Genomic DNA, 20,827 nt, shown 5'->3' with positions numbered 1-20,827 from the left:
CAACTACAAAGCACCTTATACCCACTAGCTTAAAGGGGTTTTCTACATTCCGTAAAGCCCCCTGTCTGCAGCCCCCCAGTCCCCCTGAATATGGGAATAAGGTGGTTGACTTTTGGGGTGCCCGAGCCCCTCCTGCTCCCAAGTATCCACCCCCTTTCATGGGTTGGCTTGCTGTGTGTTTGGCTAGGGGTTTGTTAATGTGTGGCTTATTTTGTGCTAGCTGCATTTGGGTTGTTCTGGGCTTGCTTAGGTACTTTGTTTTTTTGCTGTGGTTTTTGGTGTCTGAAATGCATCTGTGTTGGTCTGGGCATGCTCAGGGACTTTTTGTTTTTGTTCTTTTTGTGTGTGAACAGCACTTGGATTTTTCTGGGCATGCTCATAGTGTGTTTTTTGGGTTAGTAATTTAAGGACATCCTTAACAGGTGTACCCACTTTGAAGGTGTGTCAAGAGAGTACATTTGGGTGTATTTATAGCGTTTGTAACACATGCATTTTCTCTTTGTATTTTGTTTGTTATGTCTTTGCAAAACAGATGTGTTTTGGAGCAAGTATTTTTTACTTTTTTGGGGGGGGGAATTTTTCACTGAAATATTTTTTATGTCAATCTGTGTTGTTTGCAGGTTGTTAGTTTCACTTTGATTTAAAAATATTCGTCAAGCTGTTGTGACTACTAATTGTTTAAATCCTTAAGAGACTGTCCGTTTGTGGGTGCAGTTCTTTTAACTTCTGTTAATTTCCTCAGCAAAATGATCAGACCTCAAAACCATATTCTGTTGACTGTCTCAAATTAACATACAAGTGTTTTTTGCTTTCCTTGATCTTTTCCAAGTCCTGTTTTTTTATGTTTTATGTGTTTTGTTAATAATTTGTTTTGCAGATGCATGCTTAATCCAAGTAATGCATTTTACACCCCCCTAAACAATTTTCATGCAACAGAGTTCCCAGTTGCAGCTTAACTAGGCTGATTGGCATGGCAAAACAAAAAAAGGTGTGATTTGTCTAAAAGCTACTTTCCTGGTGCCTTCATACAGTGGGGGTGGAAAGTATTCAGACCCCCTTAAATTTTTCACTCTTTGTTATATTGCAGCCATTTGCTAAAATCATTTAAGTTCATTTTTTTCCTCATTAATGTACACACAGCACCCCATATTGACAGAAAAACACAGAATTGTTGACATTTTTGCAGGTTTATTAAAAAAGAAAAACTGAAATATCACATGGTCCTAAGTATCCAGAACCTTTGCTGTGACACTCATATATTTAACTCAGATGCTGTCCATTTCTTCTGATCATCCTTGAGATGGTTCTACACCTTCATTTGAGTCCAGCTGTGTTTGATTATACTGATTGGACTTGATTAGGAAAGCCACACACCTGTCTATAATAAGACCTTACAGCTCACAGTGCATGTCAGAGCAAATGAGAATCATGAGGTCAAAGGAACTGCCTGAAGAGCCCAGAGACAGAATTGTGGCAAGGCACAGATCTGGCCAAGGTTATAAAAAAAATTCTGCTGCACTTAAGATTCCTAAGAGCACAGTGGCCTCCATAATCCTTAAATGGAAGACGTTTGGGATGACCAGAACTCTTCCAAGAGCTGGCCGTCCGGCCAAACTGAGCTATTGGAGGAGAAGAGCCTTGGTGAGAGAGGTAAAGAAGAACCAAAAAATCACTGTGGCTGAACTCCAGAGATGCAGTCGGGAGATGGGAGAAAGTTGTAGTAAGTCAACCATCACTGCAGCCCTCTACCAGTCAGGGCTTTATGAAAGAGTGGCCCAATGGAAGCCTCTCCTCAGTGCAAGACACATGAAAGCCCGCATGGAGTTTGCCAAAAACAAACACCTGAAGGACTCAAAGATGGTGAGAAATAAGATTCTCTGGTCTGATGAGACCAAGATAGAACCTTTTGGCCTTAATTCTAAGCGGTATGTGTGGAGAAAACCAGGCACTGCTCATCACCTGTCCAATACAGTCCCAACAGTGAAGCATGGTAGTGGCAGCATCATGCTGTGGGGGTGTTTTTCAGCTGCAGGGACAGGACGACTGGTTGCAATCGAGGGAAAGATGAATGCGGCCAAGAACAGGGATATCCTGGACGAAAACCTTCTCCAGAGTGCTCAGGACCTCAGACTGGGCCGAAGGTTTACCTTCCAACAAGACAATGACCCTAAGCACACAGCTAATATAATGAAGGAGTGGCTTCACAACAACTCCGTGACTGTTCTTGAATGGCCCAGCCAGAGCCCTGACTTAAACCCAATTGGGCATCTCTGGAGAGACCTAAAAATGGCTGTCCACCAACGTTTACCATCTAACCTGACAGAACTGGAGAGGATCTGCAAGGAGGAATGGCAGAGGATCCCCAAATCCAGGTGTGAAAAACTTGTTGCATCTTTCCTAAAAAGACTCATGGCTGTATTAGATCAAAAGGGTGCTTCTACTAAATACTGAGCAAAGGGTCTGAATGCTTAGAACCATGTGATATTTCAGTTTTTCTTTTTTAATAAATCTGCAAAAATGTCAACAATTCTGTGTTTTTCTGTCAATATGGGGTGCTGTGTGTACATTAATGAGGAAAAAAATGAACTTAAATGATTTTGGCAAATGGCTGCAATATAACAAGAGTGAAAAATTTAAGGGGGTCTGAATACTTTCCATCCCCACTATATGCATGCGTATGCTGCCATGGATATGCACCAGGAAAAGAAAATTACAGAGAGGCAAGTATTCAATTTTCCATTTTAGCACAATGGTTCTCAGCCTCAGTCCCAAGTACCCCCGACAGGACATGTCTTGGGAATTTATCTTAGCTAAATAGCTGTCCAAAATACCAAGCCATTGACTATGATTTAAACCACCTGTGCAAGATGAAGGTAAACCTGCAAACATGGCCTGTTGGGAGTACTTGAGGACAGGGTTGAAAACCACTGATTTAGAGCACTGAGCTCAAATCTAGCTCAAGACAATCCTATTCTAATTGTGGGCATTTGAGGGAAACCAAGTGAGTGTTAGAACTCCTGCTTGTCTTTTTTAGGTTGGGCTTTGTGTCCCTTTTCTGAAAATTGGCTTCACTTCCTGTCACATAGCCAAACAGGAAGTGAGGGTAAAACTCTACCAATGTCTTTCCTTTGGGACACACAGGTCAGTCAAACTAGTGTCCCCATTTGGCAAATTGCACTCTAGCACTTTGTTGTGTACACCCCAAATTATTAGGTATTTTGGGGTTTATTCCAGGCAGATCCACTCTGCAATACAAGTGTACTCGCTGTAAATCTGAGGGGAAGCACTGGTGATTTTATCATCCAATCATGTAGAAGCAAAGCTGCTGTTTTTTTAGTTTCCTTGCATGTCCCCCTTGGAATTCCAGCAACTGCACTTCCAAGTGCACTTGTAGTGCAAAGTGGATTTGCCTTTAGTAAATAAACCCCAAAGTCCAAGATACCTAATAATTTGGGGTGTACACAGCAAAATTCTAGAGTGCAATTTACCTAACGGGGAAACTATTTAGATTGACCTGTGTGTCCCCAAGGAAAGTCATTGGTAGGGTTTTACCCTCACTTCCTGTTTGGCTATGTGACAGGAAGTGAATAAATTTTGAAGGAGAAACTAGCAAAATTTGGGAGGAGTCTTGACCCTATCAGGGGTGCAGACATCCCCCAAAACTGACAAGACTTCTAATCCCTCTGCACTCTATCCCCAAGCAAAAATAAGAAAGGATTTCATTTAGTTTAACTTTGCAAAGATACATTCCTAAGTTCACCTGTTATACGTGTCAATGGCCCATTTAGACCTTGTTTAATAGAAAACACCAGTTGCTTTTCACTATAAACATTTGTTAGTCCAGTCCTGGAAATCTGCATCTACGTTACTATTAATTTTCATACAAATTGGGTTCCTACATCTAGATGTGCCAAATGCATCTAGATGCGCGACCGCTGTGTACATGAGAAGCGCAACTGCTGTGTGCGCAGAGGTATGTACCCGTGGTGCATATCTGGTTCCTGGATTCAGTGGCCAGCACACAGAAATTACATCACGCCCTACCAGGAAGTATCTTGTGCTGCTGCTAATTTCTTCGCACCACCATGCCCCGCTCACTGTTCTCTGAGGAAGAGATGATCCTTATTTGCAAATTAAGATCATTTTTGATTTATTTTAACATGGGGTGGTGTTTGTGTGAGTCATGTGTTTATGCCTTATGGCCCGTACACACGATCAGAAATTCCGCCAGCAAAAGTCAGATGTGAGCCTTTGGTCAGAAATTCCGACCGTGTGTATGCTCCATTGGACTTTTACTGGCAGAATTCCAGCCAGCAAACGACTGAGAGCAGGTTCTCTATTTTTTGGTCGGAAAAAGTTCCTATCCAAAAATGCGTTCATCTGTATGCAATTCGGACGCGCAAAAAATCACGCATGCTTGGAAACAAAATTGACGCATGCTCGGAAGCATTGAACTTCATTTTCTCGGCTCGTCATGGTGTTGTACGTCACCTCGTTCTTGACGGTCAAAAGTTCAGAGAACTTTTGTGTGACCGTGTGTATGCAAGGCAAGCTTGAGCGGAATTCCCTTCGGAAAAACCATCCAAGTTTTTTCTGACGGAATTTCTGATCGTGTGTATGGGGCATAAATGATTTGGCCTCAAAACACACACCTACTTCCTGTGTACCGATTCACTTCCTGTGTACCGATTCGGCGCCAACAGTTTACACAGCGCTTTAAAAATGTAGAGGGGGGACAGCACAATTACAGTACAATTCAATACAGAAGGGACAGGAAGGCCCTGCTCGTAGACCTTACATTCTAAAGGGAGGGGGTGGTGGTACAAAAGGTAATAGATGCAGGGAATGATTTGATGGGGGTGGCTCGAGGACAGTTAGGTGGGTTTGGGATAGGCTTCCCTCAATAAGTGAGTTTTCAGGGATCTCCTAAAGGTGGACAGGTTAGGTTTTATATACATATACACAGTATTTATCGGCGTATAACACGCACCCCAAGTTTAGGAGGGAATTTTAGGGAAAAAAACTTTTTAAGGAAAAAAAAAAACTTACATTTAAATGCCCATCAATGCAGCCTTGTCATTGTCATCGGCAGCCTTGTAGTGTCATTTGCAGCCTTTCAGTGTCATTTGCAGCCTTGTTTTGTCATTTGCAGCCTTGTTGTGTCATTTGCAGCCTTTTAGTGTCATCTGCAGCCTTGCCCAGTGACACTGCAGACTTGTCAGTTTTTAAATATGACGCTTTCGGCTCCTCTCGTAGTGATGTGTGCGGAGCCGAGTGCCGCCGACATTCATACATAGCTGAGTGTACTCTGAGCTAGCTGAACCTAGCCGAGTACACTCGGCTATGTATGAATGTCAGCGGCGCTCGGCTCCGCCCACATCACTACGAAAGAAACCGAAAGCAGCTGAGAGCCGCCGACATTCATACATAGCCAAGTGTACTCAGCTAGCTCCGCTCCACTCACAGTCACGCCCAGTCCTGTGTTATGTCCATCATAGGGCGGGACTGGGCGTGACTGTGAGCGGAGCTAGCCGAGTACACTCGGCTATGTATGTATGTCGGCGGCGCTCGCTCCTCCGCTCACAGTCAGGGGATCAGGGGATCAATTTTCCCCTGATTTTAAGGGGAAAAAAGTGCGTGTTATACGCCGATAAATACGGTATATATATACATACACTGCCAATTTTGCAGGTTTTCTTTTTTACAAAGCATGTAGAGGTCTGTAATTTTTCAGGATTTTCGGTGGAACGATCAAAGGACCAAATCCGAAAACGATGGTCTGATCTCAAACACCATGAACAAGACCAGATGGAGAACATACATCAGATCATAAAAAAGTAAGCAATATTTGGATGAAGGTAAATACTGTATTTACCTTCATCTTTGGAATCCAAAGTCATACAAAGATTTTAGAAAAGCTTATATAGAATTCTCTAGAGCTACTTGGAGAAAGAACATATACAGACAGCTAATTTACACATATACATATAGTTTGGATCCAAATATTGCTTACTTTTTTATGATCTGATGTATGTACTCCATCTGGTCTTGTTCACGGTGTTTGAGATCAGACCATCGTTTTCGGATTTGGTCCTTTGATCGTTCCACCGAAAATTTGCACTGTAAAATGGTGATGACCTTCTCCAAAATGATGTCTTTTCGGCTGTTGGGCCTTTCGTATTTGCGCAGCTTGCAGTCGTAATCGTGCTTCTCTAGGATGCACACCATCTCCACCATCTCACCCTTGCTCATGGGAGTTGCTTTGTGCCTCCTATGAGCTCCACCAATGCGGGACTTGCTGTAATGCATAAGAGAGATGGTCACGCCTCAGCATCATGACGCACTGAGAGCAGAGTTTGATGCATGCGCAGTGTATATAAAGCCAGAACGCAAGGTCGATGGAACAGCCGTAGGAACGATCTTGGAGTGGAGGACGAACGATCGCCAATGCAAGAAAGGAGGCATAAAACAAAGGTACAATTGGAAATTGGGGCATAGGTGGGTAGTGGCCTATACTGCTTAGATTGAGGCCTATATTGGGACCAGCTTATAGGTTAAAGAAAAAATACACGCTGCGCTAGAGTAAACTATATCAAATGATATCTCTTGAGTATAAGATATGTGCAAATTAACCCTCTCTGAATAAATCAATTAGTGATAAACAAAAAACAAAAATCAAAACGTATATATATTTATATATATATATATATATATATATATAAATTCATATAAATCAGATATGTGCAAATTAACCCTCTCTGAATAAATGAATTAGTGATAAACAAAAATCAAAATGTATATATATATAAATTCATATAAATCAGACACATTAAAGTGCAATGTGCATAAGAAATATTGCCAAATATTTAAAGTGCATAAATAGATACAAAAGTGCTTGGTGCTCCATAATACTTATAATAAACAGTCCTGATGGATAATCATAAAGTGATTGGTGAAAAATCCTGTGTAAAAACAGTGTCCATAGATGGTGTTATCCAACATGCTCATAAAATCCTTGGTGCTGCAAACCATGCTCCATCTATTTCATGTCGATTCACAGGATTTTTCACCAATCACTTTATGATTATCCATCAGGACTGTTTTTTATTATAAGTATTATGGAGCACTAAGCACTTTTGTTAAAGAAACTGGTGGAGTTGGTCAAACCAGTGAACCCCAGGGCAAACACCAACTACGTAAAGCAAAAGATAGCTAACCTGAGGAGTACATTTAAAAGGGAGCTGAACAAGGTCCTGGAATCTGAGAGGTCAGGAGCAGCAGCGGATGACCTGTATGTCCCCAGGATGTGGTATTACCACAGCCTGTCGTTTTTGACAGACCAGACAGAACCCAGGCCATCGATGTCTACGGTCCCTTCGACGTCTGCTAAGGCCACAGCTCCTGAGGTCCGCACAGGTCCTGATGCACAGGATGAAGATATGGAGGAGCCCAGCTTGACCCAGGTATAGCATTGTTTTTTATCCAAAAATACAATGATGATAACTAGACGTTATTGGGAAAATATTTCTGCCTTAACAAAGTGGTTTGCATATCAATAGACAGTAGTGACCAAAAATGATTTGAACAAGAATGAAAAATGCTGGGGTCAGAATGATAGTCCTTTCTATTTCTCCACATTCAATTTGCTACACAAATTCTGTGTGATTGATGACCAAACCCTAAAAAAGATTAAAATTATGTCCCATTTTCATAAACAGGAAAGTGTCAGCCTGGAGGAGCCAGTAGTCAGACGGAGTCGCAGATCCCTCCCCTACGTCCTGCTGTTAAAAGGGCCAAAAAGAGCAGGAATCTGGAGGAGGCCACAGCTTCCTTCCTCAGCCAGGCCACTACTGCACTCTGTACAGACCCAGATGAGGCTGAGGCATATGGGTGTGTGACTGCCAATAAATTAAGGCAGATTGCCGGTGAGCAAAGGAGCAGCTGTGAGGAACTCATCCTGCAGCTCCTCAACAAGGAGGTGAGGGGCCAGATTTCTGAAAGCACCCTCATTTCAGATTTTGTGGCCCCACCTCCACTACCTCCATAGCCAACCCACACACCACAGCCACCCCACTCACCACAGCAGCATGGCAGGCAGTGGCAATACCAGCCACAAGACAGCCAACAAGGCCACTGGCCAGGGGATTTTAACCCCTTCCACACTTACTAATTTCTTTTTTTTTATTTTTCTATAATGATTTTATTTGTTATATTTTCTATATTTTTGTATGCATAGAATGCTGACCTCTTTGGTTTATGATCTCTAGCCAGCCAGTGACTGGATTGTCATTGGACTCAGTTATGCTCCCCTACCACAGAGAATGTGACTGACATCAGATAGTTTAAATCGTCGGGTTCTGTAGGCAGTTTCAGCTTTAACTGGTTATGTATTAAAAGGGCAGGATGGCCAGGTTGGATCAAGAATTGTTACTATGGTATATAGGTCTGCTTTCACCTTTTTTAATTGTTGCCTTTTCAAATCAGGACCACAACAATAAAAGGTAAAATGCCATTTCATAATGTTCCTGCATAGATAGCTTAGTTGCAGCCACCAAAGATTGCAAAGTTTTAAGTGAGTACCAGAGCAATGGTGGTGCAGTTAAGCTGTTGGAATTTCACTGAATATAAATTTCAAGAAAATGGCCCAGTGGGAACTTTTTTTTCTCAATTTGTAGTTGGTGGTTATTACCAGTAAGTATGGGAGATAAATGGTAAAATCTTGATGTTTTCATTTTTTTGTTAATAAATTCCCACTGCAAAAAAAAAAAAAAAGAATGCACTTTTGGGTTCTTTGTATTTGGATGCAGATAGCATGTCTAATTTAACTTGTTTTATTTTTTTTCTGCGCAATAATAGAATGTAGAGTGTAGAATAATACTTGGCTATGTGTTTTACTTCAAATGACAGTTTGGGAGTAGGCAGTAGGGATGGGCCCGAACTGACCCCTGTTCGGTTCACACCAGAACTTTCAAACACCGCGAAAGTCCGGACCCGAATAACAAACCCCAATAAAGTCAATAGGACCCGAACGTCAAGAATCAATAGTGCCCATTTTAAAGGCTTAACTGCAAGTAATTGGGCTTACAATTGGCATAGGGGTCCGGGTCCTGCCCTGGGGGACATGTAAGTTTGTGAAAAACGTCATTTTTAAATGAGCAGTGATTTTTTTATTTTTAACTATTTCCCACCCGGCCGTTTATGTACATTGGCCGGGTGGGAAATAGTTAAATTTCCTTCAGGAACATCCCTCAGAAGGAGCGGGATCGTGCGCGCGCGTGCCCACGCAGCGGCGCGATCCTGATACGCTCGTGTCACCCGGACACGGCGCATCTCGGATCGGCAGGAGGGCTCTGTGACTGGCCCTCCTGATCACATGACGGCTGTGTCCAATCACAGCCGTCATGTGATGTAAACACAGCCGGTTGCTAGGCGATCAGCTCTCCTCTCCTCACACGGAAGTTGTCGCTGAGGAGAGGAGAGGGGATCGCTGCAGCCGGCTGATGATCAGTGAGTATGAACTGTTTTTTACAGCTTTTTATTCACTGATCACCAACCTAGTTGCAACACATATGTTCCCATACAATGTAAAACACACATATGTCCCCACATAATGTAAAACACACATGCCCCCACACAATGTCTCCAAAACACATGTCCCCAAAACACATATCCCCAAAACACGTGTCCTCAAATAATAAAAAAAGCTGTCCCCCACATATGTCCCACTAAAATCACATGTCCCAATGGTAATCTGCACACATATGTACGTGATCACCTGCGCACATCTGTACATGATCATTTGCGTACATATGTCCGTGATCACACAAACCATTTATTATACACTTAACAGGATTTTTTTTTTATCAAAAACATGTAGCAGAATACATTTTGGCTTAAATTTATGAAAAAATTCGATTTTATTGGATTTCTTTTAAAACAGAAAGAAGAAAATATTGTTTTTTTTTCAAAATTTTCGCTATTTTTGCGCTTATATCGCAAAAAAAAAAAATGGAATCCCGAATAAATACCACCAAAAGAAAGCTCTATTTGTGCGAACAAAATGATAAAAATTTCATTTGGGTACAGCATAGCATGACTGAGTAATTGTCATTAAAAGTGCGAGAGCGCTGAAAGCTGAAAATTGGTCTGGGAAGGAAGGGGGCGAAAGTGCCCAGTATTGAGGTGGTTAAAGTGAAAACATAAAAAAGAAAAATTCCTTCCAATATAGTGCCTGGGAGGGACCCTTATGCCGCGTACACACGGTCGGACTTTCCGGCATACTTGGTCCGGCGGACCAGAGTGTGCCGGACAATCCGCCCGTGTGTAGGCACCGGCGGACTTTTCCGGCGGACTTTTTCCCAAAAGCCCGCCGGACCTAGATTTGAAGAAAGTTCTAAATCTTTCCGCCGGACTCAGTTTCGGGCGGAAAGTCCGCTCGTGTGTGTGCTGGTCCGACGGAAAGCCCGCTCGTGTGTAGGCTGGTCCGACGGACCAGATACAACACGAGGGCAGGGTATTGCATCTCACGCTCGCTGCAATAGGAAAAACACATTTTCCTATTGCGGCGAGCGCGGGGCATACCAGGCCCTTAGGTCTGGTATGGATTATAAAGGGAAGCCCCTACGCCGAAAAAAACGGCGTGGGGTCCCCCCTAAAATCCATACCAGACCCCGATCCGAGCACGCAGCCTGGCCGGTCAGGAAAGGGGGTGGGGACGAGCGAGTGCCCCCCCCCCTCCTGAACCGTACCAGGCCGCATGCCCTCAACATGGGGGTGGGTGCTTTGGGGGAGGGGGGCGCCCTGCGCCCCCCCCCCCAAAGCACCTTGTCCCCATGTTGATGAGGACAAGGGCCTCTTCCCGACAACCCTGGCCGTTGGTTGTCGGGGTCTGCGGGCGGGGGCTTATCGGAATCTGGGAGCCCCCTTTAATAAGGGGGCCCCCAGATCCCGGCCCCCCACCCTATGTAAATGAGTATGGGGTACATGGTACCCCTACCCATTTACCTAGGAAAAAAGTGTAAGTAATAAAACACACTACACAGGTTTTTAAAATATTTTATTAAACAGCTCCGGGGGGGGGGATCTTCCTCCGGCTTCGGGGGTCTTCTTCCGGCTTCGGGGGTCCCTCCGCTTCATCTTCTCCCGACGTCCGGTTGGTTCTTCTCCCGGTGTTCCAGTTCTTCGGCCGGCTCCTCTGCTGTCTTCAGGTAGCTCTCTTGCCAGCAGAGGTCCGGACTTCTGGGCTTCTGGGCTTCTGGGCTTCTTCTCTTCTCTTCTCCAGATGTTGACACGACGCTCTCTCCGGCTGGACTGCTCTCCGAGGGCTGCGTTGTGACTTATATAGGCGGAGACCCCGCCCCCTTTTGATGTCACAGTCCCTGGGCATGCTGGGACTGTGACGTTTTAGGGGGCGTGGTCACTGGGTGATGTTGACCACGCCCCCTAAAACGTCACAGTCCCAGCATGCCCAGGGACTGTGACATCAAAAGGGGGCGGGGTCTCCGCCTATATAAGTCACAACGCAGCCCTCGGAGAGCAGTCCAGCCGGAGAGAGCGTCGTGTCAACATCTGGAGAAGAGAAGAGAAGAAGCCCAGAAGCCCAGAAGCCCAGAAGTCCGGACCTCTGCTGGCAAGAGAGCTACCTGAAGACAGCAGAGGAGCCGGCCGAAGAACTGGAACACCGGGAGAAGAACCAACCGGACGCCGGGAGAAGATGAAGCGGAGGGACCCCCGAAGCCGGAAGAAGACCCCCGAAGCCGGAGGAAGATCCCCCCCCCCGGAGCTGTTTAATAAAATATTTTAAAAACCTGTGTAGTGTGTTTTATTACTTACACTTTTTTCCTAGGTAAATGGGTAGGGGTACCATTTACCCCATACTCATTTACATAGGGTGGGGGGCCGGGATCTGGGGGCCCCCTTATTAAAGGGGGCTCCCAGATTCCGATAAGCCCCCGCCCGCAGACCCCGACAACCAACGGCCAGGGTTGTCGGGAAGAGGCCCTTGTCCTCATCAACATGGGGACAAGGTGCTTTGGGGGGGGGGCGCAGGGCGCCCCCCTCCCCCAAAGCACCCACCCCCATGTTGAGGGCATGCGGCCTGGTACGGTTCAGGAGGGGGGGGGGGCGCTCGCTCGTCCCCACCCCCTTTCCTGACCGGCCAGGCTGCGTGCTCGGATCGGGGTCTGGTATGGATTTTAGGGGGACCCCACGCCGTTTTTTCGGCGTAGCGGGGTTCCCCTTTATAATCCATACCAGACCTAAGGGCCTGGTATGCCCCGCGACGGGGCTAGTAAGGTGTCAATCTCGCCGATAAAAGCGGCAAGATTGACATCCTTTTCTAGTCCCGTCGCACCTGAGTCACGTTCAAAATGAACGGACTTGTCCGTGTGTGGGCAAGTCCGTTCATTCTGAAAGTCCGCCGGAACTCCGGCGAAAGTCCGTCGGAAAGACGGGCGGACTTAGCCCGCCGGAAAGTCCCGGCGTGTGTGGGCAAGTCCGTCCGTTTTAAAGTCCGGCGCACCTGGCGGACAAAGTCCGTCGGAAAGTGTGCCGGACCAAGTAGGATAGAAAGTCCGCTCGTGTGTACGCGGCATTAGTCTACCTGTAAAGTGGCAGATATGTACCATGTCTAGAATCTACTGCAGCAATAATTGCATTTATAAAGCCAAAAAAAATAATATTTTCCCTACAAGCTGCCTTTATTTTGCTCAGCAACAACTGGGGAGCCAGTGTGTATGATGAGGCCACAATGTAGTGCACTGGGAACAAGATTAGAGATTTTTTGGATACATTCTGGTGTCACTTTGACTTTGGATAGAAGTAACAGGTGCATAAAAATTGGTCTTTGGGTGTTGGTGGCGCCTTCTCACCGTAACCCTATAGAGGTAATCTTGATGAAAGCAAAAATTGGCCTTGCTGTAAAAAAAATTGCAATAATATGCATCTGTCAAACAGGTGCAGAAAAATTGGTCTTTGGGTGTTAATTGTGCCCATGAAACCTATACCAAAATCATTCTTCCAGATGAAATAATTGAACGCCCTCAAAGCTAGGCAGCCTCCAAGTCCTGCAGAGATTCCACATCCCCAAAAGACTTAATCAGTGACATCGGCATCCAGGGCTTTATAGCTGGTAATCCAGGAATTATTAATTTCCATAAAAGTCAAACAGTCCATGGAGTCTATGGACAGACGCATTCTATGATCAGTAACGAAACCTCCTGCGGTACTGAATGCCCATTCTAAAAGCATGCTGGATGCAGGGCAGCCCAACAACTCAATAGAATACTGGGCAAGTTCTGGCCAATGGTCTATTCTCATGACCCAGTAAGTCAGTGGATCGCCAGCTAGAAAGCTCTCCATCTCTGTTTTGGCCCCGAGATAATCGCTCAACTTGTGAAGCAGATGTTGCCGATGGGATGTGGAAGCTGACAGCCATGTGCGGAAAGGACTTAAAAAATTCTGAAATGCCTCGCTTAGGCGGGCGCCTTCTCCAATGCTCCTCTCTTGACCAACAGAAGACTCAAAACTATGTTTTCCATGACACTGTAACCTACTGGAGTCAGGAAAAACGTTCAATAAAATCCTCTTTAACGTGTTCTCAAGAGATTTTATCTTCTGCACTTTCTTTGGGGACAGGATGATTTCTGAGACCTTCTCCTTATAATGGTGGTCAAGGAGGGTTGCCAACCAGTAATCATCCTCCTCCTTTATGCCACGTATTCTTGGGTACTTTCACAGGCTTTGAAGCATGAGGTTGCCCATGCGCCTCAAATTTGCCGAGGCTTGAGAAGCAGAATCCTCGGGGTCACTCAGGATGACAGCATCTGGAACTTCCTCCTCCCAGCCATGTACTACTCCCAAGGGTCCTGGGGTTGGAAAGCCATGGCTTACAGATTGACGAGTGTCTTCCTCTTCTTCGGAGCCTATGAAAGTGCCAGAATCCTCCTCCTCCTCCCCTGTCTCCTCCTGTGTGTTCTGTGACATGAAATGATGGTGTCTGGATAAAGTGGGCCTTGAGAAGAAAGGAAGTCCTCCTCTTCCTCCTGCTGCTCTGCCTCCAGTACCCTGTCCATAATGCCATGCAGAGACTGCTCCAGCAGGAACACAACAGGGATTGTGTCACTGATGCATGCACTGTCACGGCTCACCATCCTTGTGGCCTCCTCAAATGGTGACAATACTGTGCATGCATCCTTAATGATCAGCCATTGGCATGGGGAAAAAAAGCCAAGACGACCTGAGCCTGTCGTCGTGCCATACTGGCACAGGTACTAGTTGACAGCCCTCTGCTGCATGTATAGCCGCTGTAGCATTCCCAAAGTTGAGTTCCACCTGGTGGGCATGTCACAAATTAGGGGCAGGTTTATGGGCAGGTGGAATTCCCGCTGAATTTCAGCCAACCAAGCACTGACTGTGTATGACCACCTAAAATGGCTACAGACTCTTCTGGCCTGCTTTAGTACATCTTTCAACCCTGGGTACGTACTTAGGAAACGCTGCACCACTAAATTGAGGACTTTTGCCAGGCATGGCACATGTGTCAACTTTCCCTGTCTAAGGGCGGACAGGAGGTTTGAGCCATTATCGGACACTACCATTATGGCACCAGCTGGCATGGTGTGAACCACCTCTGGGCCTCTCCCTGCAGAGCTGCAAGAATCTCTGCTCTGGTGTGCTTCCTGTCTCCTAAACGCACTGGCTGAAGCACTGCATGGCACCTTTTAGCCTGACTCTGGGAATAGCCCTTTGAACGCTTAGGGGGTACCTGATGTTCATAGGACAATTCTGCAGAGAAGGGCATGGAGGTGGTGAAGGAGGAGGAGGAGGGGGTAGAGCTCACAGGTCTGGCATCATCACCACCAGCTGTATGGAGACATGGGGGAACAACAAGCTGCAGCACCGAGCCCTGCCCTGTATCCTTTCAAGTTGCAAGTAGTGTTACCCAGTGTGCTGTAAATGAAATATATCGTCCCTGCCCATGCTTGCTGGACCACATGTCAGCAGTAAGGTGGATTTTACGGCTGACTGCCTTGCCCAACGATGCCAGAACATTCCCTTCCATGTGATGGTAGAGAGATGGAACGGCCTTACGTGAAAAGTAGTAGCAACTGGGAACCTGCAATTGTGGTACAGCACATTGTGCAAATTCATGGAAGGGGGCAGAATCCACCAGGCTTAAAGGCAGAACTTGGAGAGCCAACAGCTTTGACAAGCTTGCATTCAGATGCTGGGCATGTGGGTAGCAGGGACTGTATTTTTTTTCCCGCTGCAGCAGATGGGGCAGAGAAATTTGCCGGTTACAGTCTACAGCTGGTGGTGTGCTGCTGGCAGATGTGCTGCTAGGACCTGGGACACCCTGTGCTATACCATCATCCCTGTCAGTGGAGGCTGCTGAAAGGTAATGACTCGGTATCGCAGGGGCAGACTGAGGTGGGTAAGGAGGAGGGACAGATTTGTGCCCCTTTTGTGTGGCTTTTAGGTGCTCTTGCCAATGGCTGAGTGGTTGGACGTTAAATGCCTTGTTAAGCACGTGGTACCCAAATGGTTGGTGTTTTTGCCACGTTTGATGTGCCTGAGACACAGTTTGCATATAGCAACAGTGCGATCTGCTGCAGATGTGCTGAAAAAGGCCCAGACAGCTGAGCTTTGAGGAGTGGGCCAGGAGAAAACGGCTGCAAAATGTGATGTAATAGCGGGCCGGTCTCTACTCTTTCCTGATGTTGGACTCCCTGGGGTTGTGCCGCCTCACCTTCAGTTTCCTCCTCTGCTCTATCTGGCACCTAAGTTGCATCAGTGACCTCATCATCATCATCTCCATCTTCTTCACCTTCATCATTACCACTGGAGACAACTTGGCAATACGCTGCGGCTTGGGGAACATGAATGCCAGTTTGTCTACCAGTGTTCCTCCCTCTCTCTAGGCTCATGTCACTGTCATCCTCAACCTCAGAACCAACATCTGAATCCAGTAATGGCTGGGCATCATCAAGCAGCAAGTGGCTGACGCTGTGGTCAAATAACTCAGCTGACTCCTCAATGGCTGATGTTGGGACTATGGCAGGAATAGATGTGGACAAGGAGGCAGGTTTGTCCACTCTGGCAATTGCAGGGGACTGTACACTTGTCTCTACTTGTGTGACAGAGGTTGAGGAGGATGAGGAAGGTTTAGTAAGCCAGTCCACCACCTCCGTTGCATTCTGTGGCTGGATAGAACGGCAAACTCACTAAACAGAGGAAATTATGCCCTGCCTGAGGACTGACCACCACGTCCACCTTTGCCTGTGGACACATTTGTTATTGGCCCGCTTACAGTGCCAAGGGAACATCTGCCTCTCCTTGTTGTCCTCCCAGACATTATTGAGAGGGAGGGGGCGGTGCTTATAAGCAAATGTAAAGAAGAAGTTGAAATCTGCACGCAGATGCACTTTAATCAATGTAAAGAGGTGTTTGGGGCACTTTAATTTGAGTACTCACACTACACAGACACACTTCACGGATACTGCAATATAATGCGCCAAACGTACAGTGACGCACAGAACTATATGGCGTTAAACTGGCAGTAACACACATAACTATATGGCATTAAACTGGCAGTAACACACACAAAATGATATGGCATTAAACTGGCAGTAACGCACAGAGAAGTAAATGGCGTTAAACTGGCAGTAACGCACCCAAAATGATATGGTGTTAAACTGGCAGTAACGTACAGAGAAGTAAATGATGTTAAACTGGCAGTAACGCACACAGAAGTTATTATATTCTACTCTGACAGCTGAAGCAAAATAGCACAGTATAGCACACTAACTAATAGCACTGAACAGAGCCCTATTCTATCTCTCTCCACGCCAAAATCACACTGAAAATGCTGCCATTGAAAGAATACTTTTATACTGTGGGGCGGGAATGAGCCATGATTGGATAAAGTCATGATGACAGTGTCCAATCATGACTCTGACAGTGCTCTCTGCCCTGATTGGCTGAAGCTTTCACTGCTTCAGCCAATCAGGGCTTGCAATGCACTGTTCAGCGCCGCAATGCATTGTGATCGGATCGGGGGGGGCGAACAAACAGTTGAACGACCCGTTTGTTCGGCTGTTTGCTGAACGTCCGTACAGTGAAAGTTTGGCCCAAATTTATGCTCAGGCCAAATCATTCGCCCATCCCTAGTAGGCAGTTACATTTAAAAAAATACAATGTTAAATTAACAAGAGACACCAACATAGTTGTTTCTTTGATCTTAAAAACTACGGGATAATGGTGTTGTGGTAACTTGCCAAAAAAAACAAAACAAACAAGCATTATAATAATATTCTTGATATCAGTATAAAAAAATGCCTTTTAAAATATGTTTGCCATAACTCCATCAGTATCACCAGCAAAGCAGCTTCATTATTATCCCATTAAAGAAGAAGAGAATGTGCGTTGCATTTAGATATTCATAATTTGCCACGTCACGAATGTTAATTCTCCATTACAAATGCTAGTTTATAAGACCGACCGCTTCTGGCTGGTTCCTTGCTTCCGATCGTGTGTGTTTGTATTTTCGACTTTTGTGTGACAGATTTGTGTACTGACCATATGAAAATAAGATGTCAAACCATTGTCCGCTGAAAATTTACTAGTCTGCCATCCAACATTTGTTGGCCGAAAGTTGGACAACAATTGTCAAAAGGAGCATACTAACGGTAAGATTTTAGGACAACAGTGTCAACAGACAATCCCCTGCCAACAATCGTATCATGTGTACAGGGCTTTACTATGTAACTATGTATATTTAACGGACTAAACGGAAGCAAATAAAAGGTAATTGATAGGGTGTACATATACTTTAACTGTAGCACAAAAAAAACTAGATCTTCTACCCTGACAGAGAAGGTTGTGCTGTGTAGCAGGGTTGTGTAAATCACATGACTGGATGGACAATTATACAAATCCTTTGGCAGGTAAAACAGCTCTCTTAGATGCATTTCATTTGTGTATTGAGCTGTTTTCCTGGTGTTCAATGTTAAAGGATAATATGTACATGGCAACTATTTGTAGCACAAAGCAGGCTAGATATTTTAATGTGTTATCTTTAACATTTTTATATTCATGCTTTAATTGTCCCCTGAAAGCCATAATCACAGAGACTTCCTGCGTATTTTTATGATCTCCTGGAAGATAACCATGCATATCATTCGTTTTGCTTATTTAGTAGCAAAGGATTGTTAAACAGCCAATTGTTGCTGCAGAAAAGGGAAGAGGCTAAAAAAAATTATTTTTCATCTAAGCAAACTTCATCAAATGTTGTGTGATGAGCTTGTAAATATCAGTGTTGTTATATCATGTTACAGATCACACACAGGTGCTAACGAATTATGCATTTAACTTGTGTTTATAGATCAAACTTTACAAACGAATGGACCACTATCACAAAAAATATTGTATTTTATAAGTTAATGCAGATACTACTTGTAATTATAATATTTATTATACTCTCTGCTTTTTTTTTATTACTCAAAGACAGGGAAACTGGTCTTTGAAGCTGTGTGCCATGACTGGAGGATTTATTGATTTCATAACAGGACAACAGGTATCAGCTAATGGCTTGATGCTGATACATGTTGTTACTTGACTATTTTATCCATAAATCCCCAGTTCATGGTACACAGCTTCATGGACCATTTTCTTCATTGTTAAATGTAATAGCAACTGAGCAAGGCTGTGGTGCCATGGATTACTGACTAGTAGACTATAGATAGATTTCTCTTAGCAGCAGCAATGCTTTTTCTTTTGCTTTTTGTTACCCATATTTTTTTATGTGTATTTTTCTAACAATTGCATGCAGACCAAGCTGCCCAGCAAAAGTGGCAATGACAAGAGTTGAGGTTTACAGGATTTAAATAATCCTGACAGTTTACGCAGCGCTTTACAACATATGGGTGGACAGTACACTTACAATACAATTTAATACAATAGGAATCAGAGGGTCCTGCTCGTTAGAGCTTACAAGGGGGAGGGTCAAGAGATACAAAAGGTATTAACTGTGGGGGATGGGCTGATGGAGAAATTAAATATCCAATTGTTATACAAAGGCCTCTTCACAACAGTGTGTTGCAGTAGGTGTATGTGCCCCTGGTTTAGGCATGGCCAAGGGTGCCATAACTCTCACTTTGCGGGAGCTCACCTTGAGTTTTGTTGGTACCAAGGTCACTGCACCATACACATCTTTTCACACCTGCCTCTAGGGCCGGGCCTTTTGGATGGGACTAGATATTTTTGTTTCCTGGCCGGAAGGCCTGCCATGGTACTGCACTATGGCACTAAGCACTTCTCCACCTCCCTTTCCCCACTTTTATTTGTCTGTTTGTATTCTTCTTAATGTGTTTATCACTTGCACTGTGCACTTTACTCACCGTGATTAGTAGGGTGTTGGTCTTCCCTGAAAGTCTTGGAAGGCGGTGGACATGGCCTTCTGGCTTGGTTTGCCCTCTCTTTAATGGGGTCTCCCTTCGGGGGAGCCTCACCTAGTATTTGGGGTTGGTCTGTTTCAGACCTCCCAGAGAACGGGGTCTGCCTGGTTTTGGCTAGGTGGGCCAGTGAGTACCTCAGCCCCTGTCAGGAGTTTTGCGCCTCGGGGGATCAGGGTAAGGGTCCTTCCTCTTCGGAGGAGGTCCATGTGTATAGACTATAAAAGGCAAAAAAGGAATCCTACATTAATGGTTAGTGAACCATAGAGGTAAACTGACCCACTGATTCGCCCTTAGGGCGGTATATCTCCCAGAAAGCGTGCAGCTTAGGACATAAAAAGGGGGAGGGGAAGGGTTAAAAGGTAACCCTAAGAAACAATCAAGGGAAATCAGCCACGGTATATGAATTATTTATTAGAAGCTTTATTGGTGAAATACAAAATTATTAACAGTGTTCCAATCCAGGCGGAACAACCCTACCCTGGTTGGATAATGTTCATGTAATTTGCAAAAAATTCATGAATCACTAATAAAATCACATGGTAATAAGACAATATTGTCACAAATTAAAAAGCACTAATGCATGCATGATCCTGTATATCAAGACTAATACCAAAGAGAAAGGATGGACTTGAAAGGAAATGAGTTTCCCAAGGGTGACACCAAAGCTGATTGTAGCAAAGGTGTCTCCAGCTTTCAATTAACTGCAGAGATCTGCTGTTTTCTGTGATTGACCGGTATAGGTCATTAAATATGCATTAGTTGAAGATGATTAACCTATTGGCTGATTCAGTCAAGTTTTAAGCTGGATCAAGGGAAACAAGATAAACACCCAAAGGTAAAGATTTTTCTGTTTGTGTTTTGTCAGGTGTCCATAGTATAGGTGTATACAGTCTCATGTAGATGACAATTAGACTGATATCACTACAGCGGAGGAATCATCAATAGTAGAATATGTAGCACTTGGCTCATCTGTGGGCTCCAAAGTATGAATCATATCCATGGATAAACAAAAGTCTTAAACCTGCTGCATACATGAAAACGGGAATGTCATTGAACAATATTGGCCCGTGTATGGGCGTTTTACCCCGATTGTATCGCAGTTACAGGTCTCTGTATGTCCAGGGAGGATTTCCAGATTCAATTTGCTGAGATGTCCTTTGGATCAGTTGATGATTTTAGGCTGTAGTTATGATTCGGTTAGTGTCCACAATTGTAGCCATTGTATCATAAAGAGATAGCCTAAAACTGCTGGTTTTTAGCGAGAGGATTCAATCATCCCAGGCATAGTGCAGGACACATGCAGAGATAGTGTCTGTGGAGTACGGCTTGTATAGACCAGATAGCCTCCAGGTGGATACCAGGTGAATATCAAG

This window comes from Aquarana catesbeiana, linkage group LG03 (assembly GCF_042186555.1).
Source record: "Aquarana catesbeiana isolate 2022-GZ linkage group LG03, ASM4218655v1, whole genome shotgun sequence".
NCBI lineage: Eukaryota > Metazoa > Chordata > Amphibia > Anura > Ranidae > Aquarana > Aquarana catesbeiana.
Note: the sequence above shows the minus strand (reverse complement) of the source record.